Raw genomic sequence first — 26,128 nt, 5'->3', positions numbered from 1 at the left:
ACGCCTGGTGATGGGAACCGCCGCCGGCTGCCTGCCGTCCTCGAGGCTGTGTGGAACGAGGACGCGCCTGGGAGACACCCACCCACCTGCTAACCACCACGTCACGTGAAAGACATCGAAGGGCCGTTCCGCGAAGGACCAGCGCACTGTCTCTCTCTCTCTCTCTCTCTCTCTCTCTCTCTCTCTCTCTCTCTCTCTCTCTCTCTATCTATTAACACATCAGTAATTCCGTTATCACTTTCTGAACAGTGTAGTTCAAAGAGGGACAAAAGAAGCAGGACCGAAATTCTAAATATATTATAGTCTACCTGATATAGGTAGACCATAATATATTTAGAATTTCGGTCCTGCTTCTTTTGTCCCTCTTTGAACTACCCTGTTCAGAAAGTGATAACGGAATTACTGATATGTGATATATCTAATGAAAGGGAAGCAGTGCTTGGGAAGGGAGTGATACAGGGTTGTAGCCTATCCCCGATGTTACTGAATCTGTATATTGAGCAAGCAATAAAGGAAACAAAAGAAAAGTTCTGAGTAGGTATTAAAATCCATGAAGAAATAAAAACTTTGAGGTTCGCTGATGACATTGTAATTCTGTCAGAGACAGTGAAGGACTTGGAATAGCAGTTAAACGGAATAGACAGTGTCTTGAAAGGAGGGTACAACATGAACATCAACAAAAGCAAAACGAGGATAATGGAATGTAGTCTAATTAAATCGGGTGATGCTGAGGGAATTAGATTAGGAAATGAGACGCTTAAAGTAGTGAAGGAGATTCGCTATTTGGGAAGCAAAATAACTGATGATGGTCAAAGTAGAGAGGATACAAAATGTAGACTGGCAATGGCAAGGAAAGCGTTTCTGAAGAAGAGAAATTTGTTAACATCCAGTATTGATTTAAGTGTCAGGAAGTCGTTTGTTAAAGTATTTGTATGGAGTGTAGCCATGTATTGAAGTGAAATGTGGACGATAAATAGTTTGGACAAGAAGAGAATAGAAGCTTTCAAAATGTAGTGCTACAGAAGAATGCTGAAGATTATATGGGTAGATCACATAACCGATGAGGAGGTATTTAATAGAATTGGGGAGAAGAGGAGCTTGTGGTACAACTTTACTACAAGAAGGGGTCGGTTGGTAGGACATGTTCTGAGGCATCAAGGAATCGCCAATTTAGTATTGGAGGGCAGCGTGGAGAGTAAAAATCGTAGAGGGAGACCAAGAGATGAATACACTAAGCAGATTCAGAAGGATGTAGGCTGCAGTAGGTCTGGGAGATGATGAAGCTTGCACAGGATAGAGTAGCATGGAGAGCTGCATCAAACCAGGCTCAGGACTGAAGACCACAACGACAACATACCTTATCTACCACAAGGAAACGCAGTTCAACTAATGGTTCCAATGACCTATTTCTTGTGGCTGTAGATCCTTTATCCAGACGACCTATGATTAGCAAGCGAAAGTGAGCATTCCTGGATATGGAACACGAGCTCGCGAGCGCTCTAAATGTGCCCTCCAAATACTATCGGAACCAACACTAAGTTCCATCTATTAGAATTTCTACTGCGCTTGCTTGCTTCGCGAGATGTAGGGAAGACAGACGTTGTGTGTAACAGAATGGGGCTGAGCTGCAGTTTAAGGAATTGCTGAAGTATCTGAGTAAACACTAGACAGAAGAAGCAGAAGGCACTTCACTTCAGCACACCCAGTCGGGTCTAGGGGTTCCGCGGTAAAGCGTTTGACTGGAAACAAAGATTTCGCGGGATCGAATACCAAAACTTTTATTTTTGAGACTTCGCTTTAGCCTAGCCTTCACGTCTCTGCGACGTCAGGAGTCACTAGAAACGACATGTGGTTCGGATTCCACGTTAAACAGTAGTCCTCTTTCTCAGGCTGGATAACTAAGGTAGTTTAGGGACACGCAAGTCGCCTAACTGGCGTCCAGTTGAAAAACTTTCACCAGGCTATTGAGTCAGTAACAAGTAGCTAAATGACTGCCTCCCCTTGGGTGCTCTCACAGCTGGAGAATATGATAGACTAGACCTGTCAGCATTCTGTATGTCTCAGTATCACCCGCCGATGATTATGTTCTACCCAGTTCAGCCCCACCGTCAACAACGGGACTTTTGGCGATTTTTGACATTCACAGAATCCATAATGATGTTCGAAGCACAGAAGCATCCTACTGCTACGACCTTAGAACCAGTCCCAAGAACTCCGAATGTTATGATGTCCAAGATGCCACCCTGTTAACTAGAGAATGAATTCCATTCCTCCACCCCTTCTCTCCCCCGTTTACCTCAATTACCTCCTGGGTTCCGTATAATCTGGACTACTTAGAAACTGAATCGCCCGTGCACCGACGTAGTCTAATCAGGAGTGTAGACATAAGCAATTCTCTTTTTCCAAATGTGAAGGCAGTGTAGTCGTCGTATGTGGCGAAGAATTCAATTTAAAAAAAAAAAAATGTTTCCCAAGTACAGTGGACGGAAAATGTGTACTAGATGTAGCCAGATTTTTGTTTGATGCCCAAAAACTTTATCTGTCTACTTTTTCCTATTGCTTTAATTTTTATAACCTTTTTTGCCGTATTTACGCGATGTGGGTCGACGTTCCGGTATATTACACAGTATAAAATGTCCTGCTGCTTAAGTAACACAAGAGAAAATCAGTTCTGCTTATGTTCTTTGATTCAAGCAGTCCACCACCTCCTCGCATCGCTACCAACTTTCTATTCACGTTCTTCGCTAGCTTCACCCCGTCTCAGCAAGTCCCTGTTTCGTGAATGATTTTAAAAAATTTTATTTGAACTCTATGGTACTGGCAACACATGCATTTTTAACTGGAACTATATTCCAGCCGTATACTGAGATCTTGTGTTTCTCATGTATGTACATTCATCATAGTATTATGGGAAGCATTCTCTGTTTCGTATCATGGTAACGGTACCCTTCAGAACAAACAAGTTCACTTAGCCTAGATTCAAATTATCAGACTGACGGCTACTGAACTTTCTTCGTGAATAATGAACAATCCGTTAGTTGCAAAGTTGGAAAGTTTATTTAAATCTTCCAGTTTACAACGAAGATTTTATCCTATGGTTGCTGTTCCAGTTATGAAAATTTTTTTTAAAGGTCTATAAAACTTGGAATTTGTTTGTGTTTTCCAAAATTTCTTAAGTGTCAAGGATTTGTTGTGAGAAGATATGAGAATTCACTGGTGGCGCTGACTTAACCACTTCCAGAAGATTCCCGTCCGTTACTGCACCTTCAAGCCACATACCACGCAACGTTTATGATTGAAATAACGCAAGATGAGCAGTAGATATTAAATGATTTCAAAGAGAGGCTCCTAGGAACACAACAGGCTGGTATGTTGCGTGCGAGAGTGCAAGCAGAAATTAAATCGTCATCTTTGGAAGGACAAGAATATGGCAAATGGGGACTGAACTTTAAGATCGAAAGGGCAGAATACTAAACCGCAGGTACATAATTAAGAGATCTTCAAATATCAGGCGATGTAATCAGGGGGAATTGTGTAAGTTATAATTCCTTAAGGAGTATAATTACACTGAGGTGACAAGTCATATGCACACATACAGATGGCGGTAGTATCGCATACACGAGGTATCAAGGGGCAGTGCATTGGCGGAGGTCACTTTTACTCCGGTGATTCATGTGTAAAGCTATTCGAAGTGACTGTGGCCGCACAACGGGAATCTACAGACTTTGAACGTGCGGTGTTAATTGGAACTAGACTTGTGGTACACCCCATTTCGGAAATTGTTAGGGAATTTAATATTCTGAGGTCCAGTGTCAGGAGCGTGCCGAGACTACCGAATATCAGGCATTACGTCTCACCACGGACAACGCCGTGGCCGACAGCCTTCACTTCACGACAGAGAGCGGCTTGCAGAGAGTTTTGAATGCTAATAGACAAGCAACAATGTGTGAAGTAACAACAGAAATCAATGTGGGATGTACAGCGAACGCATCCGTTAGGATAGTGCGGAGAAATTTGACGTTAATGGGCTACGGCGGCAGACGACAGTAACAAGTGCTTTTGCTAATAGCACGACATCGCCTACAGCGCATCTCTTGGTCTCGAGACCGTATTGGTTGGACCCTAGGCGATTGGGAACCCGTGTGCTGGTTGGGTGAGTCCCGACTTTAGTTGGTAAGAGCTGATGGTGGAGTTCGAGTGTGCCGCAGACCCCCGAAGCTATGGACCCAAGTTGTCAACAAGACACTGTACAAGCTGGCGTTGGTTCCATAATGGTGTGGACTGTTCACATGGAATGGACTGGGTACTCTGGTCCAACCGTGCCGATCATTGAGAGGCAATAGTTGTATTAAGCTACTTGGAGACTATTTACAACCATTCATGGGCCTCATGTTCCCAAACAAGGATGGAATTTTTACGGATATTAATGCACGATATAACCAGGCCACGGTTGTTCGATTTGTTTAAAGAACATTCTGAACAATTCCAGCGAATGACTTTGGCACCCAGATTGGCCAACATGAATCCCGTGTAACATTTATGGGACATAATTGAGAGGTGAGTTTGTGCACTAAATCCTGCACTGGCAACACTTTCGCAGTTATGGACGGCTGTTGAGACAGCATGGCTCAATATTTCTACAGGGGACTTGCAATGACTTGTTAAGTCCACACCACGTCGAGATGCTGCACTACGGAGGCGTGGCACGGTATTAGAAGGTATCCCATGACTTGTCACCCCACCGTAATAAAGATGTGGAGATGACTTGAGAAAAAGATTGAGCTCAGGTAGAAGAGCAATATCAAAATTGAATTCCCTTTTGTGGCCCCACAAAAATCTTATTAAAAACTAAACTTTATACATATGATGCCACTTCTGAGCCAATTATCTATGGTTCGGAATGCTGCGCGATTACAGAGAAGCAGCAAAAGAAAATTGAAGATGTAGAAATGGATTTTCTGAGCGAGCATCAAGGATCTCCATTTTCGAAGATAAACAAATAAGGATGCACGGCACATAACATACAAGAAATATAATGGATGAAAGAGCGTAGAAGACGTTCATTCATGCTATGGATAATGAGAATGGGACAAGAAAGAATAGCGAAAAATAAACAAATACAGAAAAATAAGGGTTTGAGGAAGACCGCTATTGAATGGATTCAAGGAATAGAAAGGAGGATCAACAGAAATTTGACCGTTAAAGAGAGACATAATAGGTTACAGAGGCTGGAGCCGTGGGAACCCCGCGAATATTTTTGGAAGGAAGGCGACGTTATCGTGAAAGTCAAGTACATCTACATCCATACTCCGCAAGCCATCGTTATATGCGTAGCGGAGGGCACTCTGTAACACTACTAGTGATTTCCTTTCCTGTTCCACTCGCAGATAGAGCGAGGGAAAAACGACTGTATGTGCCTCCGTATGAGCCCTTACCTCTCTAATCTGATCTGATCTTCGTCACCCTTGCGCCAAATGTACGTTGGCTGCAGTGGAATCGCTCTGCAGTCAACCTGAAATGCTAGTTCTCTAAATTTTCTCAATTGTGCTGATCCAAAAAAAGTCTTTCATCCGGTGATTCCCATTTGATTTCCCGAAACATCTGCGTAATATCTGCGTGATGTTCGAAACTACCGGTAACAAATGTATCAGCCCGCTTCTGTATGCTTTCATGTATGCCTTTAGTCCGACTTGATGCGGATCCCAAACACTCGTACTCAAGAATACGCTGCAATAGCGTCCTACATGCTGTCTCCTTTATAGATGAATTTAACTTCCCAAAATTCTCCCAATAAACTGAAGTGGACCATTCGCCATCCCTACTACGGTCCTTACATGCCCAGTCCATTTCATATTGCTTTGCAATGTTACGCAAGATATTTAACCCTTCTCATCTGGATTAACTTTTATTTTTGTGTACATTTAGAGCTAGCTGTCGTTCACCCACCAACTTGAAATTTTGTCTAAGTCATTCAAAAACAATACCTTGCCATACGCCATAAAATTTGGAGAACCGATGTTCCAGGAAGACAGTGTGACGGTTATACTGCCACCAGCGTATACGCTCGCGCACTAATCATGAGCGAGAGGCAAGAGTGAGCAGCGCCCGTACAGAAGCCTATTCTCAGTTTTCACCCCTCCAAGCCATTGTACTAGGACAGACAACTGCAAATATTGCTACGAAGCACCTTCTGCCACGAAGTGCAGAGTGACTTGTGTATATGTAACAGTGGCAGGGACCGTGCCGTGCGTTATCCTCGTCCGAGGATAGTTTAGCACGAAGATGACGCAGGTTGTTCATCAAGGAATGATCAATCCAGAGAGCAGCTACAATTCTCGGTAATGTGCTGTCATCTACGGCCGCAGACCTCTGGACTTATTTCCTCACGATGATACGCAATACGTAGAAAACTGCACGGAAATGCAGTCACGCCTAGACACCACTTCAGCGTTGAGCAGAGAGAGAGCTCAGTTTAAAGATAGAGAACGCAAAGCTGATCATTTCACTACACGGAACGATTAAGCAGGTTTCATTGTGGGATTACAACTGGAGTGTCATGCCCAAGTGGCGGTTTATATTTTAAGATACCGGGAAACTGCAACTGATATGCAAGAGTCTGCTTCTGGAACGCTTGCACCCCGCAAGCCACCGACGGTGTGTGGCGGAGGATACCCTGAGTACCTCTATCGGTTCTCCCTTCTATTCCACTCTCGTATTGTTCGTGGAAAGAAAGATTGTCGGTATGCTTCTGTGTGGGCTCTAATCTCTCTGATTTTATCCTCATGGTCTCTTCAGGAGATATACGTAGGAGGAAGCAATATACTGCTTGACTCTTCGGTGAAGGTATGTTTTTGAAACTTCAACAAAAGCCTGTACCGAGCTACTGAGCTCTCTTGCAGCCTTCCACTGGAGTTTATCATCTCCGTAACGCTTTCGCGATCACTAAATGATCCTGTAACCCAGCGCGCTGCTCTCCATTGGATCTTCTGTACCTCTTCTGTCAACCCTATCTGGTACGGATCCCACACCGGTGAGCAGTATTCAAGCAGTGGGCGAACAAGAGTACTGTAACCTACTTTGTTTTCGGACTGTATTTCCTTAGGATTCTTCCAATGAATCTCAGTCTGGCATCTGCTTTACCGACGATTAATTTTATATGGTCAATCCATTTTAAATCACTCCTAATGCCCACTCCCAGATAATTTATGGAATTAACTGCTTCCAGTTGCTGAGCCGCTATATTGTAACTGAATGATAAAGGATCTTTCTTTCTATGCACATTACACTTGTCTACATTGAGATTCAATTGCCATTCCTGCACCATGCGTCAATTCGTTGCAGATCTTCGTGCATTTCAGTACAATTTTCCGTTGATGCAACCTCTCGATATACTACAGCATCATCCGCAAAAGGCCTCAGTGCTTAAGCAACCTTCATAGGAATAGTGTCAGAGTGTAATACATAACCGTGTCGTGTCAGGTTATACAGTATTCTATCAGTGCCAGTCAGTTGTGCGAGAAAGAGAGCGCCTTCAGCGCTCTGAGACATTCATAATTTTATTTTTCACATATCAGAATTCACTTGTAATCGAACCAGTATAGGAGATAGTAGAGTTTTCTGATATCGCGGTACATTGTTCAAAGCCACCGTTAGGTAAGTTTTTATCTTGGGAAGTTCAATCATAATAGTGACTAGAAAATTGTTTACTTGTGAATTACGTGTTAGTGAAGTCCCATCTAGAATATAGTAGATTCTGAAGCAGAAGGTACGCTTACTCATCCATTTTCAACGATTCCTTGATTTCACATGAGCAGAGTCACGGCGTCTGTTAGGTCCTTCGCAAATTGGTGTGAACTGATTTGGTGGACGAGTCTGCTCGCGGTCACACCTATTACAAGAGCCCAATTGCTCTTGTCTTTGATTACAGAAATTTAAAAGACTACCAATCATTTCTCAATAAGACACTGTCATTGCCCAGAGGCAGACTACAAGGAATCTAATGCAAGAATAAAGACTAAGGTTTAAGGGTCGTTGAGATCTGTCAATGCAACGGACATACTTCCACCAGATTCTGCAGCACGCAGAATATCAACTGTGCAAAATTTTCTGCTCTACTAGAACTATAGTCACGCAGTTATTCGTACTGCTCCATTTAAATAAATCTTGACAAGACGTTCTTAACTCTGCGGACTAACAGTTTCGAAGTTATCAGTTTCCTAGCACTCTTACAAAGAATGTATTAAGCTTTAACCAGAAACAATAGTTAATTTATAATTAACACGAAACCACTAACTTGCCAAGAGATTTAAACTTTATTCAAAAGAAATTCTCTTTGTGATAGTATAGTACCGCTAACGGACATAGAGCTGCTACAGATGAAGACGGTTTGACTTCCAGTCTACGACGCACTCAGTGGTATCACGGCTGGGTATGGGTGCGAAATAAAAAGAGCCGCATCCTTTACGAAGGATTTAATCCCAGCATTCGCCTTTATCAATTGAGGGAAACCACCGAATACAAAGCGGCTGCCGGATGACGAGCTCTACTCCTGAATCAACATCCGATACCTGAAGCACTGCACCATTTCACTTACTGTATTGTGTATGTAAAGAAACGCATCGTCTGAGGCCTAGGGTTTGCTAGACTTTCTCGACGCGTGGCAGCAATATTTTTCCTGTTGCCGCCGCAAAACTTGTGTACAAAATTTCGAAACGCACGCGTGGAGTTCGTGAAGTTATTTTTCTGAATTTTTATATATTTCGCAGAGGCAATGAAGTTGTCAGTCACTTCACTCTATCCTTGAAAGGCATCTATCGAAAACAAACATTTCCTAATAGAAGAAGAATAAGAAATGAAGTGGTGTGCTAACAGATAAGTTACCAAAGATATTGTACACAATTAAAACAAACGCTTAACATATGGCACTGGAGACTTCCACGGCATAGTAAGAGGAAAAACTCAGCTATACTGGAGCGACGGAGTTAGGTGTGCGATGCAGGAAGGACTGGCAAGATAGAAGATGGAAACTTTGATGCGAGAGATGCAGCACGGTGTAGAAAACTCAGAATGGAGGTTCAAATGGCTCGAGCACTATGGAACTCAACATCTGAGATCAGTCCCCTAGACTTAGAACTGCTTAAACCCAACTAACCTAAGGACATCACACACATCCATGCCCGAGGCAGGATTCGAACCTGCGACTGTAGCAGGCGCGCTGTTCCGGACTGTAGTGCATAGAACCGCTCGGTCACAGCAGCCGGACAGAATGGAGGAAAAGAAGCACCGTCGGTTCCTCAGTTCACATGGAGTTTCAAAGACTAGATCTTCATTAAAGGTCAATCAACGGTTAAAACGTCAAGAATGAGAGCCTACGATTAGATGATTAAGATTTTCTGAATGTGGCTACACCACTATCCTTTGCAGAAATTTAGAAACCCTTCCCAGTCGTCAGCGCATGATCACCGACGTGTTGGACTATAACTTCGAAAGCACGTCGTCTTCCCTACGTCGTACACCTGTCTTCCACTTCTTAAACTCCTCGGCCATGTCATTAACAGGTCTAGAGACAACAGCATAGTATGCCCTGTAACACTTTACGGATCTTCTACGGAGTGTTCGGAAATTCCCGTTATAAACTTCTAGGACTTTAAGAGGGGAGTGAGTACATAGTATTTTGAGCTGGCACCTATGCCCGGAAACGTGCCGTTTCCTTGCTACAGCCGTTTGAAAACATGTATGCAACAGGGTAGTCATAATGGGAGGAGAGGCGGGTGCTTACGTCGGGTCGGCTGATGTCATTTGACATCTATTCTACTACCTCTCAGGTGACTAACCTCATTCACGTGTCAGAGTGTTGGTGCAACATGTGTAGGCACACGTTTGCAGAATACACAGACATAATCCTTGTGTATGGCGAAGCTCACGGTAGCGGAAGAGTCGCTCGTCGCCTTTATCAAGATCTTTCTCCACAACGTTCTACTCAGTCGCATACGCGCTTCGCCGCAAGTACGCAATGGCTTCGAGGAAAGGTGCCTTCATCAGTGAGCGTGGCACTGTTGCTCCAAACAGACGCCGCACACCCGAATTTGAAGAGTGGGTCATGTCTGTGGAAAGTTTCCTTTTTGTTTCTTTGGTTATCAATGATTGGATTAGGAAACTAGTGATGTACTGGGTCAAGCGTAATAAATTACTTGAAAAAAATTGGTCGCGTTACCAACGTGATTGCCGGCCGGAGTGGCCGAGCGGTTCTAGGCGCTACAGTCTGGAACAGCGCGACCGTTACGGTCGCAGGTTCGAATTCTGCTTCAGGCATGGATGTGTGTGATGTCCTTAGGGTAGTTAGGTTTAAGTAGTTCTAAGTTCTAGGGGACTGATGACCTCAGATGTTAAGTCCCATAGTGTTCAGAGCCATTTGAACCAACGTGATTTCAAATGGCCTTAGCACGGAACGGTGCATTTCTGGACATGGGTTCGTATTCAAAATATCATGTAATCCTCTGTACAAACCTTAGATGTTTATAACGCTATACACCATGTATAGCGATGCTGACAATGCTACTATTTTAATTATATTAACAGGTCTTTCCTTTTTATTCATGAGTACATTTCGGAAGCTGCTACTCATGTAGCAGTTATAAAAAATAAAAACGTTAAATACGACAGCTTCAAAAGCATGCTCACATATTGAAAAATATTGGTACGAAAGTCGTCATACCAAAACTTTATTACTGCCTAAGGTATCTAGCAACTTCTGCTAAACTAGAGGAACACATCGTGTTTCTGCACTTTGGACGCAACAAAACGAGTCCCGAAACCAACGTTTGTTAACACTGTGGATCAGATATTGTACGAAGCTCTACTACAGATAGTTCGCCGTTGAACAAAACTGTAAAATGTAGTTGGAATGATGGTGGTTGTTGTGGTCTTCAGTCCAGCGACTGGTTTGATGCAGCTCTCCATGCTACTCTATCCTGCGCAAGCTTCTTCATCTCCCAGTACCTAATACAACGTACAACCTTCCGAATCTGCTTAGTGTAATCATCTCTTTGTCTCCCTCTACGATTTTTACCCTCCACGCTGCCCTCCAATGCTAAATTTGTGATCCCTTGGTGCCTCAGAATATGCCCTACCAACCTACCCCTTCTAGTCAAGTTGTGCCACAAATTTCTCTTCTCTCCAATTCTATTCAATACCTCCTCATTGTTATGTGATCTACCCATCTAATCTTCAGCATTCTTCTGTAGCACCACATTTCGAAAGCTTCTATCCTCTTCTTGTCCAAACTATTTATCGTCCATGTTTCACTTCCATACATGGCTACACTCCATACAAATACTTTCAGAAACGACTTCCTGACACTTAAATCTATACTCGATGTTAACAAATTTATCTTCTTCAGAAACGCTTTCCTTGTCATTGCCAGTCTACATTTTATATCCTCTCTACTTCGACCATCAGTTATTTGGCTCCCCAAATAGCAAAACTCATTTACTACTTTAAGCGTCTCATTTCCTAATCTAATTCCCTCAGCATCACCTGACTTAATTCGACTACATTCCATTATCCTCGTTTTGCTTTTGTTGATGTTCATCTTATATCCTCCTTTCAAAACACTATCCATTCCGTTCAATTGCCCTTCCAGGTCCATTGCTATCTCTGACATAATTAATGTCATCGGCGAACCTCAAAGTTTTTATTTCTTCTCCATGGATTTTAATTCCTCCTACAAATTTTTCTTTTGTTTCCTTTACTGCTTGCTCAGTATACAAGGCTATTACAAATGATTGAAGCGATTTCATAACTTCACTGTAGCTCCATTCATTGACATATGGGCATGACACACTACAGATACGTAGAAAAACTCAAAGTTTTGTTCGGCTGAAGCCGCACTTCAGGTTTCTGCCGCCAGAGCTCTTGAGAGCGCAGCGAGACAAAATGGCGACAGGAGCCGAGAAGGCGTATGTCGTGCTTGAAATGCACTCACATCAGTCAGTCATAACAGTGCAACGACACTTCAGGACGAAGTTCAACAAAGATCCACCAACTGCTAACTCCATTCGGCGATGGTATGCGCAGTTTAAAGCTTCTGGATGCCTCTGTAAGGGGTAATCAACGGGTGGGCCTGCAGTGAGCGAAGAAACGGTTGAACGCGTGCGGGCAAGTTTCACGCGTAGCCCGCGGAAGTCGACGAATAAAGCAAGCAGGGAGCTAAACGTACCACAGCCGACGATTTGGAAAATCTTACGGAGAAGGCTAAAGCAGAAGCCTTACCGTTTACAATTGCTACAAGCCCTGACACCCGATGACAAAGTCAAACGATTTGAATTTTCGGCGCGGTGGAGATCATTGATCAGCAATTCATGTCATGGCCTCCACGCTCTCCCGACTTAACCCCATGCGATTTCTTTCTGTGGGGTTATGTAAAAGATTCAGTGTTTAAACCTCCTCTACCAAGAAACGTGCCAGAACTGCGAGCTCGCATCAACGATGCTTTCGAACTCATTGATGGGGACATGCTGCGCCGAGTGTGGGAGGAACTTTATTATCGGTTTGATGTCTGCCGAATCACTAAAGGGGCACATATCGAACATTTGTGAATGCCTAAAAAAACTTTTTGAGTTTTTGTATCTGTGTGCAAAGCATTGTGAAAGTATCTCAAATAATAAAGTTATTGTAGAGCTGTGAAATCGCTTCAATCATTTGTAATAACCCTGTACAGATTGAATAACATCGGGGACAGGCTACAACCCTGTCTCACTCCCTTCCCGACCACTGCTTCCCTTTCGTGTCCCTCGACTCTTAACTGCCATCTGATTTCTGTACAAATTGTAAATAGCCTTTCGCTCCCTGTATTTTACCCATGCCACCTTCAGAATTTGAAAGAGTATTCCAGTCAACATTGTCAATCGCTTTCTCTAAGTCTACAAATGATACGTAGGTTTGCCTTTCCTTAATCTATTTTCAAAGATAAGTTAGTTGGAATTAAGAACCGGATATGTAGGACAGAAGGAACACTGCGTTCCTGGCGCGCACGGCGGTGCGGGTCACCTTGCGAATGCGGATCAAGACCACTCGAGCCAGGTCGGCGCTGTCGTCCCAGTAGAAGGCCGCGACTCACTGCGGGACAGACCTTGTCACGGCTAGCGGTAAACTACCAGCAGTTTAGTCAGCAGAACAGGGTCCTGGAGGGTACGTGAATGAAGACCAACGTCATCTCAGCCGAGTGATTGCTGGTAACGTCAGACTCTTCAGAAATTTCATAAAGATACTGGAAGATACTCGTAAAAAATAAACCTACTTTCAATGAAATACGCACCACTGTAACTTCTGTTCCCATTAGTACTTAGGTCCTTACATAAGCATACTACCTACTTCCTATCCGTCGTGAAAACATTTTGTGAATTGTCAAGAGTTAGAAGTTATTACATTGTTCTTCACTGGCTAGCCAACAAAATATCACACTTAAGGGTTCAATATATATATTTGTAGAGAATGAATTTTCACTCCACAACGTGTAATGAATCTTTTCTCTGAAGTTCCGTGTTTAAATTTAAATGTTCGATGCCACATAAATTTAAGCCTGACTTGAGTTAAATGTTCATACTTAAATTATATATTCCACATACAAAGAAGATTTTATATAGATTGGACCAACTAAACACTACGCTTGTGATAATGTACACTCCTGGAAATGGAAAAAAGAACACATTGACACCTTTGTGTCAGACCCACCATACTTGCTCCGGACACTGCGAGAGGGCTGTACAAGCAATGATCACACGCACGGCACAGCGGACACACCAGGAACCGCGGTGTTGGCCGTCGAATGGCGCTAGCTGCGCAGCATTTGTGCACCGCCGCCGTCAGTGTCAGCCAGTTTGCCGTGGCATACGGAGCTCCATCGCAGTCTTTAACACTGGTAGCATGCCGCGACAGCGTGGACGTGAACCGTATGTGCAGTTGACGGACTTTGAGCGAGGGCGTATAGTGGGCATGCGGGAGGCCGGGTGGACGTACCGCCGAATTGCTCAACACGTGGGGCGTGAGGTCTCCACAGTACATCGATGTTGTCGCCAGTGGTCGGCGGAAGGTGCATGTGTCCGTCGACCTGGGACCGGACCGCAGCGACGCACGGATGCACGCCAAGACCGTAGGATCCTACGCAGTGCCGTAGGGGACCGCACCGCCACTTCCCAGCAAATTAGGGACACTGTTGCTCCTGGGGTATCGGCGAGGACCATTCGCAACCGTCTCCATGAAGCTGGGCTACGGTCCCGCACACCGTTAGGCCGTCTTCCGCTCACGCCCCAACATCGTGCAGCCCGCCTCCAGTGGTGTCGCGACAGGCGTGAATGGAGGGACGAATGGAGACGTGTCGTCTTCAGCGATGACAGTCGCTTCTGCCTTGGTGCCAATGATGGTCATATGCGTGTTTGGCGCCGTGCAGGTGAGCGCCACAATCAGGACTGCATACGACCGAGGCACACAGGGCCAACACCGGGCATCATGGTGTGGGGAGCGATCTCCTACACTGGCCGTACACCACTGGTGATCGTCGAGGAGACAATAGTGCACGGTACATACAAACCGTCATCGAACCCATCGTTCTACCATTCCTAGACCGGCAAGGGAACTTGCTGTTCCAACAGGACAACGCACGTCCGCATGTATCCCGTGCCACCCAACGTGCTCTAGAAGGTGTAAGTCAACTACCCTGGCCAGCAAGATCTCCGGATCTGTCCCCCATTGAGCATGTTTGGGACTGGATGAAGCGTCGTCTCACGCGGTCTGCACGTCCAGCACGAACGCTGGTCCAACTGAGGCGCCAGGTGGAAATGGCATGGCAAGCCGTTCCACAGGACTACATCTAGCATCTCTACGATCGTCTCCATGGGAGAATAGCAGCCTGCATTGCTGCGAAAGGTGGATATACACTGTACTAGTGCCGACATTGTGCATGCTCTGTTGCCTGTGTCTATGTGCCTGTGGTTCTGTCAGTGTGATCATGTGATGTATCTGACCCCAGGAATGTGTCAATAAAGTTTCCCCTTCCTGGGACAATGAATTCACGGTGTTCTTATTTCAATTTCCAGGAGTGTAATTTTATCTTTCATGCCGATCCGTTTAGCAACATCACTCTTTAACCATCAAAATCAGTAATCACAATTAACTGAAATGAGTCAAAAACCACTTTCTAGTGTAACTATTATGTTCTGGTTTTCATGTAATCAAATTTGTTTTCATTTTAAAATTTTTCCTTATTTTATTAGGACATGCATGCATTTTATGTATTTCATAATGGCTGCAGACGCCACAGTGCATGTTACTTCGGACTTGCATGAATGTCTGAAGGAACAATGCACTTTACTTCCGAACAACGGAGGGGCTGCAGTATCCTATTTATCCGCCGACACCGGGCAAGTGACTCGAAATGTCTTCCCCAGTCCTCAACTGCTTAGTGTTCATCACAGTCTTCGTCTCCGTTACAGTTTAGTGGACGTGTTCTCAAATGTGGAGTTGGCGAAGGCCCATTTGCTGTACTGATTAGCAGATGGTGATGGCCATGGCGCTCAACGTTTGTATCGGGAGTGATTTCCGGGATGACAGTGTCCAGACGAGAGGACGTGTGAAGTAACTGATCGTCGTCTTAGACAGCATGGGTCGTTTAATCCCACAACTTGCGACTGAGACATGCCTTGAAGTACGAGGACATCTCATCTAGAGGGAGAACTACGTCGTGCAGTTGACAACAACCCTAGTGTCAGCGTTAAGACAATTAGCTGCAAGAAATAGTGTTGACAACATGAGACTTGAGAGTGCTACACGAGAGAGCGTGTGCAGGCAGAATTAGCAGTTGATTTTACAGCACGGGTACAATTCTGAATATAGTTCATTCAAAAGTGCCAACTCTCCGTTTTAATGACAATGTGCTGTTCATGGACCAAGCTCCGTTTCAAAGTAGATGATTAACGTGTCGAAGTGTTATAGAAACTGAACTGTAACACGAAAATAAAGCGTTCCCGGACTTATATCCATCTATGAAATTTTCTTCCTGTATATGGGAGGGATGTTTCCAGAAAGTTTGGCCATACCTTTCTGTTACGCCCTGTTTAATGGTAGGCTAATTTTCCAGGAGAGTTCTTGACACCAGCCATAAAAAATTTATTGTATTGCTATTGAATACTACTTTCCAAAAAGTGATGATACTGCTGCAAACAACAAATGACTGCGGTCGCTAAGGACGGAAAGGAGATCAGGAAACAACCCAGTAATAATCAAAATTAAAAAGTCCGATAAATTCATCTTTAGGGACTGTTCTAGTATACACTAGACTGACGTATGACTACTGAACATGAGACGCAGCGGGCTATGTATACAAACAGGATCACTTAGTTTGATCAGCCCGTACTCTGTGTGGCTTGGGTAGAAGAGAAACTCGTCCGTTACCCCGGAGATAGAAACAGCCTTTCACTTTCCGCGCTCTTAGCGATATGAAATCTGTCATTTCTTCCGAGCGCTTCCGCAGAAGAGAAGCGTTCTTGCTCCACGCCAATTACCCATTTCAGTGCTATAATCCTTTAACTCTGCTGCGCGACACTGCGTTACGCAAATGGAATCATCAGGCTCAAAGATTCTTCGCTACAGCTGAGGCTACGGTATAGTTTCAGCCTTGGTTTTTCGATTTGACGTAAAATGTCTGTAGTTACGACTGTACGAGGCGGAAGCTGGGACGTCCGAAGTGATTACGATGGTGGACTACAATCATGTCCACGATCCTTACTATTATAATATATAAGTAATTATCAGCCTCGATTGCGGTAATGAAACCAACCTGTACCTAGGTTTCAGCCCAAGTACTTGAGCCTTCTTCGGAAGATATACCTGATTCTATAATACGTCTACGAGGGCATGGTCTAGAAATAAAACAACCTTACTATTGTATTAGTAGACAAAGTGAACGGCCCGTTTGGGTATCTTCATGACCCACTGTACAGCGCACGGTAGAGGGTGCTTTCTATTGCATCACTGTGCAGAACGCTTAAAGCAAGACTCCGAAGCAGCTCAAAGGTGGTGACTTAAGAAAACTTCACAAGCCAAGATCGCTGAAAAAGCATTTCTTTGGATGAACGGATTCTACGGATGTTGGATCTTATGTTCTGATGATAGCAAAGCTCTGTCGAAAGTGGTCATCCAGAAAAAATTCTTTAACGGTGTTTGCTTGTTAAGTTTTATTCATTTACCATACACTATAGTTACCCTCATACTGACACTGTCAGGAATTAGTAACTATTCAAAGGAGCCCTGTTGGATTTCTTACCAGCCAGTTCGGTCACAACGGGTGTTACGGAAATGCTCAGTTAGCTTAGATGGGAATCGTTTGAACAAAGATCTTTCCGCGAAACGCAATTAAAGTTTACAATGCCATCATCTATGTTATGCAGAATACGTCTACTGCTTCCACAGTTAATCTTTTGTGAGGTCTGTAACAACAAAGTAAGGCAGGTTATGGCTCATGTCTGCAGCCGTGGCGCCGGCCAGTAGCTCAGCGTGTTCGGTCAGGCGGCTGCTTGCCCTCTGTAATAAAAATCTGAGTAAAGGAAACAATTTGATTAATAATCAGCATTGGCGGCCGAAGACTTCCGGCGTAAGAAGTCATCACTCATTCATCGAAACGGCCTTGCCAAAGAGGGCGGAGGAACTGACAGATACAGGGGTACACTTGTCCTAGGGGTGGTAAACTGCCCCTAAAGGCGGAAGAATCAGCAATCATCAACAGCATGAGGATGCAGAAGGCAATGGAAACCACTGCATTAGACACATTGTGCATCCACAGGACATGTGGCCTGTAATTGAAATGTCATGATCTCTCCATTGGCAAAAGATTCCGGAATAGTCCCCCATTCGGATCTCCGGGAGCGGACTGCCAAAGGGCGAGGTTACCACGAGAAAAAGATTGAATAATCAACGAAAGGATAACGTTATGCCAGTCGGGGCGTGGAACGTCAGAAGCTTGAACGTGATAGGGAAACTATAAAAGGGAAATGCAAACGCTCAATCCAGTTATAGTAGGGGTCAGTGAAGTGGAAAGAAAACAAGGATTTCTGGTCAGATGAGTATAGGGTAATGAACAGCAGCAGAAAATGGTATAACGGGAGTAGGATACGTTATGAATAAGAAGATAGGGCAGAGAGTGTTACTGTAAAAAGTTCAATGACAAGAGTTATCAGAATCGACAGCAAACCAACACAGACAGCTATAGAGTTCAGGTATAAATGCCGACGTCGCAAGCTTAAGATGGAGAGAGAGAGAGAGAGAGAGAGAGAGAGAGAGAGAGAGAGAGAGAAAGTATGGGAATATTGAAAGGGTAATACAGTATGTAAAGGGGGATGAAAATCTAATAGTCATGGGGGACTGGTATGCAGTTTTAGGGGAAGGAGTAGAAAAGGTTACAGGAGAACATGGGCTTGGGACAAGGAATGAAAGAGGAGAAAGACTAATTGAGCTCTGTAACAAGTTTCAGCTAGTAATAGCGAATACCCTGTTCAAGAATCACAAGAGGGGGAGGTATACTTGGAAAAGGCCGGGAGATACGGGAAGATTTCAATTAAATTACATCATGGTCAGACAGAGATTCCGAAATCAGATACTGAACTGTAAGGCGTACCCAGGAGCAGATATAGACTCAGATCAAAATATAGTAGTGATGAAGAGTAGGCTGAAGTTCAAGACAGTCAGGAAGAATCAATACGCAAAGAAGTGGGATACGGAAGTACTAAGGAATGACGAGATATGGTTGAAGTTCTCTAAGGCCATTGATACAGCAATAAGGAATAGCTCAGAAGGCAGTACAATTGAAGACGAATCGGCATTTCTAAAAAGGACCATCACGGAAGTTGGGAAGAAAAACATAGGTACAAAGAAGGTAACTGCGAAGAAACCATGGGTAACAGAAGAAATACTTCATTTGATCGATGAAAGGAAGTACAAAAATGTTCCGGGAAAACAGGAATACAGACATACGAGTCGCTGAGGAATGAAATAAATAGGAAGTGCAGGGAAGCTAAAACGAAATGGCTGCAAGAAAAATGTGAAGACACCCAAAACGAGATGATTTTCGGAAGGACAGACTCAGCATACGGGAAAGTCAAAACAACCTTCGGTGACATTACAAGCAAGGGTGATGCTATTAAGACTGAACGGGAATTCCACTGTTAAATGCAGAGGAGAGAGCGGATAGGTGGAAAGAATACATTGAAAGCCACTATGAGGGGAAAGATTTGTCTGATGTGATAGAAGAAACTGGAGTCGATTTAGAAGAGATAGGGGATCCAGTGTTAGAATCAGAATTTGAAAGGACTTTGGAGGACTTAAGATCGAATAAGGCAGAACAGATAGATAAGACTCCATCAGAATTTGTAATATCAATGGGGGAAGTGGCAACAAAACGACTATTCATGTTGGTGTGTAGAATGTATGAGTCTGGCGACATACCATCTGACTTTCGGAAAATCATCCACACAATTCTGAAGACGGCAAGAGCTGACAAGTGCGAGAATTATCGCACAATCAGCTTAACAGCTCATGCATCCAAGTTGTTGACAAGAATAATATACAGAAGAATGGAAAAGAAAATTGAGGATGCGCTAGATGACTATCAGTTTGGCTTTAGGAAAGGTAAAGGCACGAGACTGGCAGTTCTTACGTTGCGGTTAATAATGGAAGGAAGACTAATGAAAAATCAAGACACGTTCATGGGATTTGTCGACCTGGAAAAAGCGTTCGACAATGTAAAATGGTGCAAGATGTTGGAAATTCTGAAAAATATAGGGGTAAGCTATAGGGACAGATAGGTCATATACAATATGTACAACAGTCAAGAGGGAATAGTAAGAGTGGACGATCAAGAACGAAGTTCTCGTTTTAAAAAGGGATGTAAGACAAGGATGTAATCTTTCGTCCCTACTGCTCAATCTGTACATTGAGGTAGCAATGCTGAAAATAAAAGAATGGTTCAGGAGTGGAATTAAATTCAAGGTGAAAGGATATCAATGATACTATTTGCTGATGACACTGCTATCCTGAGTGAAAGTGAAGAAGAATTACCTGATCTGCTGAACGGAACGAACAGTCTGATGAGTACAGAATATGAATTGAGAGTAAATCGAAGACAGACGACTTTAATGAGAAGTAGTAGAAAGGAGAACATTGAGAAACTTAGCATCAGGATTGATGGTCACGAAATAGATTAAGTTACGGCAATTCTGCTACCTAGGTAGTAAAATAACCAATGACGAACGGACATCAAAAGCAGACTAGCAATGGCAAAAAGGGCATTCCTGGCTAAGAGGTCTACTATATCAAATAACAGCCTTAATTTGAGGAAGAAATTTCTGAGAATGTACGTCTGGAGTACAGGATTGTATGGTACTGAAACATGGACGGTGAGAAAACCGGAGCAAAAGATAATCGCATTTGAGATGTGATGCTACAACAAATCTATGTCAGTGAAATTGGCCGGTAATTATGTGCATCCGATTTTCTACCCTTTTTATAGACAGCTATGATCTCGGCCTTCTTCCAGTCCCGTGGAACTTTCCGCTGTTCCAATGATCTCTGATAGATGATGGATAAGAATGGTGCTGTATTTGTAGCATAGTCAACATATAATCTTACGGGGATACCGTCTGGGCCAGATGCCTTCCTGGTGTCTAAGGATCTTAACTGTTTTACAATCCCAGATACGCTAATCACTGTGTCAGCCATCCTTGCGTTTGTTCGATAATTGAACGGGGTAGTGGTGCTGCAGTCCTCTACCGTAAACGAGTTTCTGAAAGTTAGGTTTAGAATTTCGGCCTTCTGTTTATCATCATCCGTTACAGTACCCGTACCGTCAGTAAGAGAAGGTATTGAATTATTTGGAGGTCTGAGCAGTGCAATGGCGAACTTTTGAAATCACACAAAATTCGACAGTGAGAGGAATTTAGTCCCCAGTGTACAGTCACCGAGAGAAGATTAAATGTAATCATGGGTCGTGTTGATTTGTTCCACACATGTTATGGTGCCCACAATTTACTGCAAGCTTGACAAGCATGTATGTGCTAGCATTCTGCACAAGTCACCCTCGCCCGATATTTTAATCATCCTTTTACAGTTTGTGTAATCAATGACGCGGTCGTTTCGGTCGTGTTTGCAACTGCGATTAACGAAACTATACTATGTGTAGAAAGTGACTTTTAGAGTCATCAGTCTTCAGACTGGCTTGCTGCGGCCAAGCCTCTTCATACCGGACTAGCACTTACACCCCACATCCTCAATTATTAGTTGTATGTATCCTGATCTAGTTTCCTCTGTAGTTTTTCCCTTCTTGTGCCACTGAAGTTAATCCCTCGTGTATTAAGTGCCCATCATCCTGGTCTTCCTTCTGCTCAGAGTTTCGCACATCGTTGCTCGACGATTCTGCAAAGGATTCCATTTATCATAACATTTATTTACAGACTTCTTTAACACCACATCTCAAACGCTTCCATTCTCTTCTTTCCGGTTTCCCCAAACTCCATGATTCATTTCGAGCAATGATGTGCTCCAGGCAAACTCTAATTTATTGCTGTAAATCAGGCCTACGACTAACAAAATAAGTGATTCCAACATTAATGTACTCAGTGAATTGATCTACCCACCAGGATGATATAATCTAAAGAATGGACAGATATATTTGAACATTTGGTCACTAAAGTCGCTTCATTAAAGGCAAGATGAGAGAACACACGAGTAACTAATACTGTTATTTCTGGCGGCTGTGAAGAACTGAGTAACTAGCCACCTCTTATTCCTTTCACAAATTTTGTTCTGAAAAATGTATTTCCGTTATTGACGTCTCCATCGGCAATCGGTTTAATTACTTGGGGTTTTCAAACAATATGATGTGATGCTGCACAATTATTCTTTTAGTTTAATTAGTTCCATTTCCATCCAACCCGCCCGGTTAGCCGTGAGTACTATAACGCCACTTACAGAATCGAATCCGGCAAGCGGATTAACGACGAAGCTTGGTGTGCAGCCTGCCTGGATATGGTTTTTAGGTTGTTTCCCACATCCCACTAGGTGAATACTGGGCTGGCACCCAAGTATTGTTTTAGTTGCTAGACAAACATTTAGATAACTTTCGCTCGCTTTCACATTAACAACACTACACGCACACAATTTGAGTCCACATTTTCCGTCACAGGAGGTAACAGGAATGGCATCTGGCACCACTTAAACTAAAAACTGAACTAAACTCTGCACGAACAGACCATGAAGGCACAATGGTACCTACCGGCCGCCGTGTCATCCTCAAAATGAGCACTGTGGGACTTAACATCAGAGGTCATCAGTCCCCTAGAACTTAGAACTACTTAAACCTAACCTATGGACATCACACACATCCATGTCCGAGGCAGAATTCGAACCTGTGACCGTAGCGGTCGCGCGGTTCCAGACTGAAGTGCCTAGAGCAGCTCGGTCACAACGGTCGGCCTGTCATCTTCAGCCCACAGGCGTCAGTGGATGCGGATACGGAGGGTCATGTGGTCAGCACACTGCTTTCCCAGGCGTATGTCAGTTTACGAGGCTGGAGCCGCTACTTCTCAATCAAGTAGCTCCTCAGTTTGCCACGTAAGGGCTGAGCACACCCCGCTTGTCAACAGCGCTTGGCAGCCCGGATGGTCACCCATCCAAGTGCTAGCCAAGCCCGACAGCGCTTAATTTCGGTGAGCTGACGGGAACCGGTATTACCACTGCGGCAAGGCCGTTGGCACCCCCGTAAACGAAGCATCCCAAATACATTAACAACCATCCTGACTCTGCGCCGATGAGGGACAAACGCACAAGAAAAAGACTTCCATTTTCATCGGCTAGGACAAGCTCAAATAAAACGCCCAAACAGATAACTATCTTAAATAGCTTGATAACTTGCAGCGACGAAAACCATCTTAGAACGAGTCTTTGCTTGTAAAAATATGCACAAATTTAAACATAAAAGCAGAGACGCTTGCGCAAACTTGCATAGTCTAAAACCGTTCAACCTTCAAGCCACACGAGTGGTTAAAAAACAACTTTCAACAGAGGAACCTAAAATTCGTTTGTGTGGTCATATAGTCCGTAGTTGCTTTACATTTGAATATTTTAATTTCGTCTTCGTAACTACAAGAAATGCGTGATCTTGTCACTAAGCACGTTTCATTTTATTATCAGTGGTCTGTAATGGAAGTTATTCGCAATTTAATTGCCTTCGAGATGAAAAACAGTTCGTTGCAAACTATATTTACTTACTGGAATGAGATTTTCACTCTGCAGCGGAGTGCGCGCTGATATGAAACTTCCACAGAAGTGCTTCAAGGTTCGCAGGAGAGCTTCTGTAAAGTTTGGAAGGTAGGAGACGAGGTATTGGCGGAAGTAAAGTCGTGAGGACGGAGAGTGAGTTGTGCTTGGGTAGCTCAGATGGTAGAGCACTTGCACGCGAAAGGCAAAGGTCCCGAGTTCGAGTCCCGGTCCGGCACAAAATTTTAATCTGCCAGAAAGTTTTATGTTTACTTACTGCATTTCATGCCTGGTTTTCCTCTCATCAGGAATTACCGCCTCCTTACGCGTTTTTAGGTCGTTTCTTGATTTGACACTTTATTCTAGTCTGATCCCACAATGCTTGGCAGAACTGCACTGTAGAAATATAACAGTGCATGATCTGCTTATTTGTATCCTTCTGGAGTACTGTGCAGTGTTGTCAACTTTGCCACTAGTTTTTCCTTTGATCTAAAACTTTTCCCTCTTTTTGTCATTTGTATTTTTTGTTTATTTGTAACATCTTCCACTACAACTTTTTGTTATACATCATGTATGCAGAGTGTGAGTGTGTGTGTGTGTGGGGGGGAGGGGGGGGGGAGGGGGGCGTAGGAAGGTGTAGGGGTGATAGAACACGAGGGCGGGGGGGGGGGGGGGGTGAAACCCACAGCAGCAAATAGCCTGATCCTCACAAATAGCACCAAGGGGGCCGCCGAGCTTTATTTCCCAATCCGAGGGACGGATCAGTAACTGTCACATGCATCACTTTATGTGGCACTGCAGAGGTGTTTGAAATTCAAAGCAGGATAATGACGCAAGGTCTGGTGGACAGGAACTTTACATCATCGCCTCTCCTCCCCTTGGCAGTGAAAATTTTTTCCACTACCAGGATTCGAACTAGCTTACCCTCAGGTTGAGCACTACCGCTTAAGTGTGTGTCAGCGACCTCTACCAATCAAGCGGGTTTCGTTGTTTGTGTTATTCCAGAATGGTTTCTTGTAGTTGTGAAGACGGGATTAAAATACCCTCAGTAACAGGCGCGTAAGTTCGCTTGCACGAAATGCTTGCGCATGCGTACTCGCCAAACTTTAAGTAGCGTGTATGGGCACTACCTCCAAGGGCCGGCTGTGTTAAGCCGGGTATTTCCCAGTGGCCGGCGCGGCTGTGAATCAGCCAAGGCCGGCAGCGCGCGGGCCGATCTCCGAGCCGTTGTCCCAGCTCCGCCTATGCCTGTGCCTGCCGGCCTCGGGCCTCCGTGTCTGTATCCGGCGGAACGGCAAAGTTCCGCTGACGTAACGACCTCCTGCCCACGGCACACGCCGCCTACTTCTCTACGCAGAGACGCATTTCTGGCGAGTGCGAGGTGACGTCCAGGAAATACAGATATCGTTCGCGGTTTTTACTGTCTTCTGTCCCTACTACCTTCCCTACTCCATTCCGCAAACACTTCAAACGAGTTTGTACATCCGTAGCCTTTTGCTGTCTTATTCGCTGTCCGGAAACTACTGGAACGTCATCAACAATACAGTCTAGCAATTTCTTGGAACGGCAACTGCACAACACTGATGGCCATATTCGACCGTTTCGAAGCCGTGTGTGCGCGCGCGTGTGCAGGTTCGCATTTTCATTGTCAACTGGAATGTATTTTTCAGTATTCTTCGCCAATCAGGAATCAGCTTTAAAGAAAGGAGACGTATATAACACCTGCAATCGGAATAGTTCGCTGTGGTAATGAAGAATCAGCTAACATTGAAAATGGGGTATGGTAATAATTTAATCCATACAAAAAATGGTTCAAATGGCTCTGAGCACTATGGGACTTCTGACGTCATCAGTCCCCTAGAACTTACAACTACTTAAACGTAACTAACCTAAGGACATCACACACATCCACGCCCGAGGCAGGATTCGAACCTGCGACCGTAGCAGTCGCGCGGTTCCAGACTATAGCGCCTAGAACCGCTCGGCCACCCCGGCCGGCTTAATCCATACATGTGGAATGCAATCGACAGGGTGGAGTAAGTAGTGAACACAGGAGTAACAATTCATGAAGATGTAAACATGCTGAGATTTGCCGATGATGTAGCACTAATTGTAGAAAGTAAAGGAGACTTGGAAAAGATTCTTAAGATAACGGATAAAATAATAAAGAGGAGGAATTCCTTACGACAATAAACACAAAAAAGTTCTAGTCTGCAGTAAAAACGAAGAAAGCGAGAGCGGCGAAGTTGAAAAATGAAACGGTTGAAGTGAACGAGTTTGATTACCTCGGAAGTAAAATCACGAGTGATGGAAGAAGCTATCAGGAGGCAGTGTGCAGAGTTGCCCAGGTCAAGAACGCTTTTAATACGACAAACATTTACTACAAAGAGTATACAATCTGACGCGAGGAAGTAAATGTTGAAGACCTATATGTGAAGCATTGCGACATACGGCAGCGAAGCTTGGACGATAGGTGTGAAAGACATGCTGCATTCGAAACATGGAGCTACAGAAAAATGAAGGTCAGCTGGAGAGAAATGATCGCTGACGAGGAAGTTTCCATTAAAGCAAGAAAGGAAAGATACTTCATGACACATAAAAAGCAGGGCTCAACAGAAATTAGGAAATGAATTGCAATGGCAAAAGGACTCAAGACCAAACAAATTACTTTGTGGATCACTAAACAAAGATCTGAGGAAAAGACTTGCCAAATGTTACATCTGGAGCGTTGCACTATATGGTGCGGAGACCTGGACATTAAGAAAGGAACATGAAAGAAGATTGGAGGCACTAGAGGTGTGGATATGGAGAAGAAAGAAAAAAGTGAAAT

At 44.1% G+C, this 26,128-nt stretch overlaps 1 protein-coding gene and 1 pseudogene across 1 annotated transcript in view; both read right to left on the bottom strand.

Annotated features, from left to right (window-relative positions):
- LOC126484394 (putative ferric-chelate reductase 1 homolog) overlaps positions 1–26,128 on the bottom strand; it is a 360,497-nt gene that overhangs the window by 319,848 nt on the left and 14,521 nt on the right. The window lies entirely within an intron of this gene.
- LOC126485271 (5S ribosomal RNA) lies at positions 22,677–22,794 on the bottom strand (annotated as a pseudogene).

The sequence above is a fragment of the Schistocerca serialis genome, chromosome 6, assembly GCF_023864345.2.
Source record: "Schistocerca serialis cubense isolate TAMUIC-IGC-003099 chromosome 6, iqSchSeri2.2, whole genome shotgun sequence".
Lineage (NCBI taxonomy): Eukaryota > Metazoa > Arthropoda > Insecta > Orthoptera > Acrididae > Schistocerca > Schistocerca serialis.
Note: the sequence above shows the minus strand (reverse complement) of the source record. Positions and strands in the feature narration are given on the sequence as shown.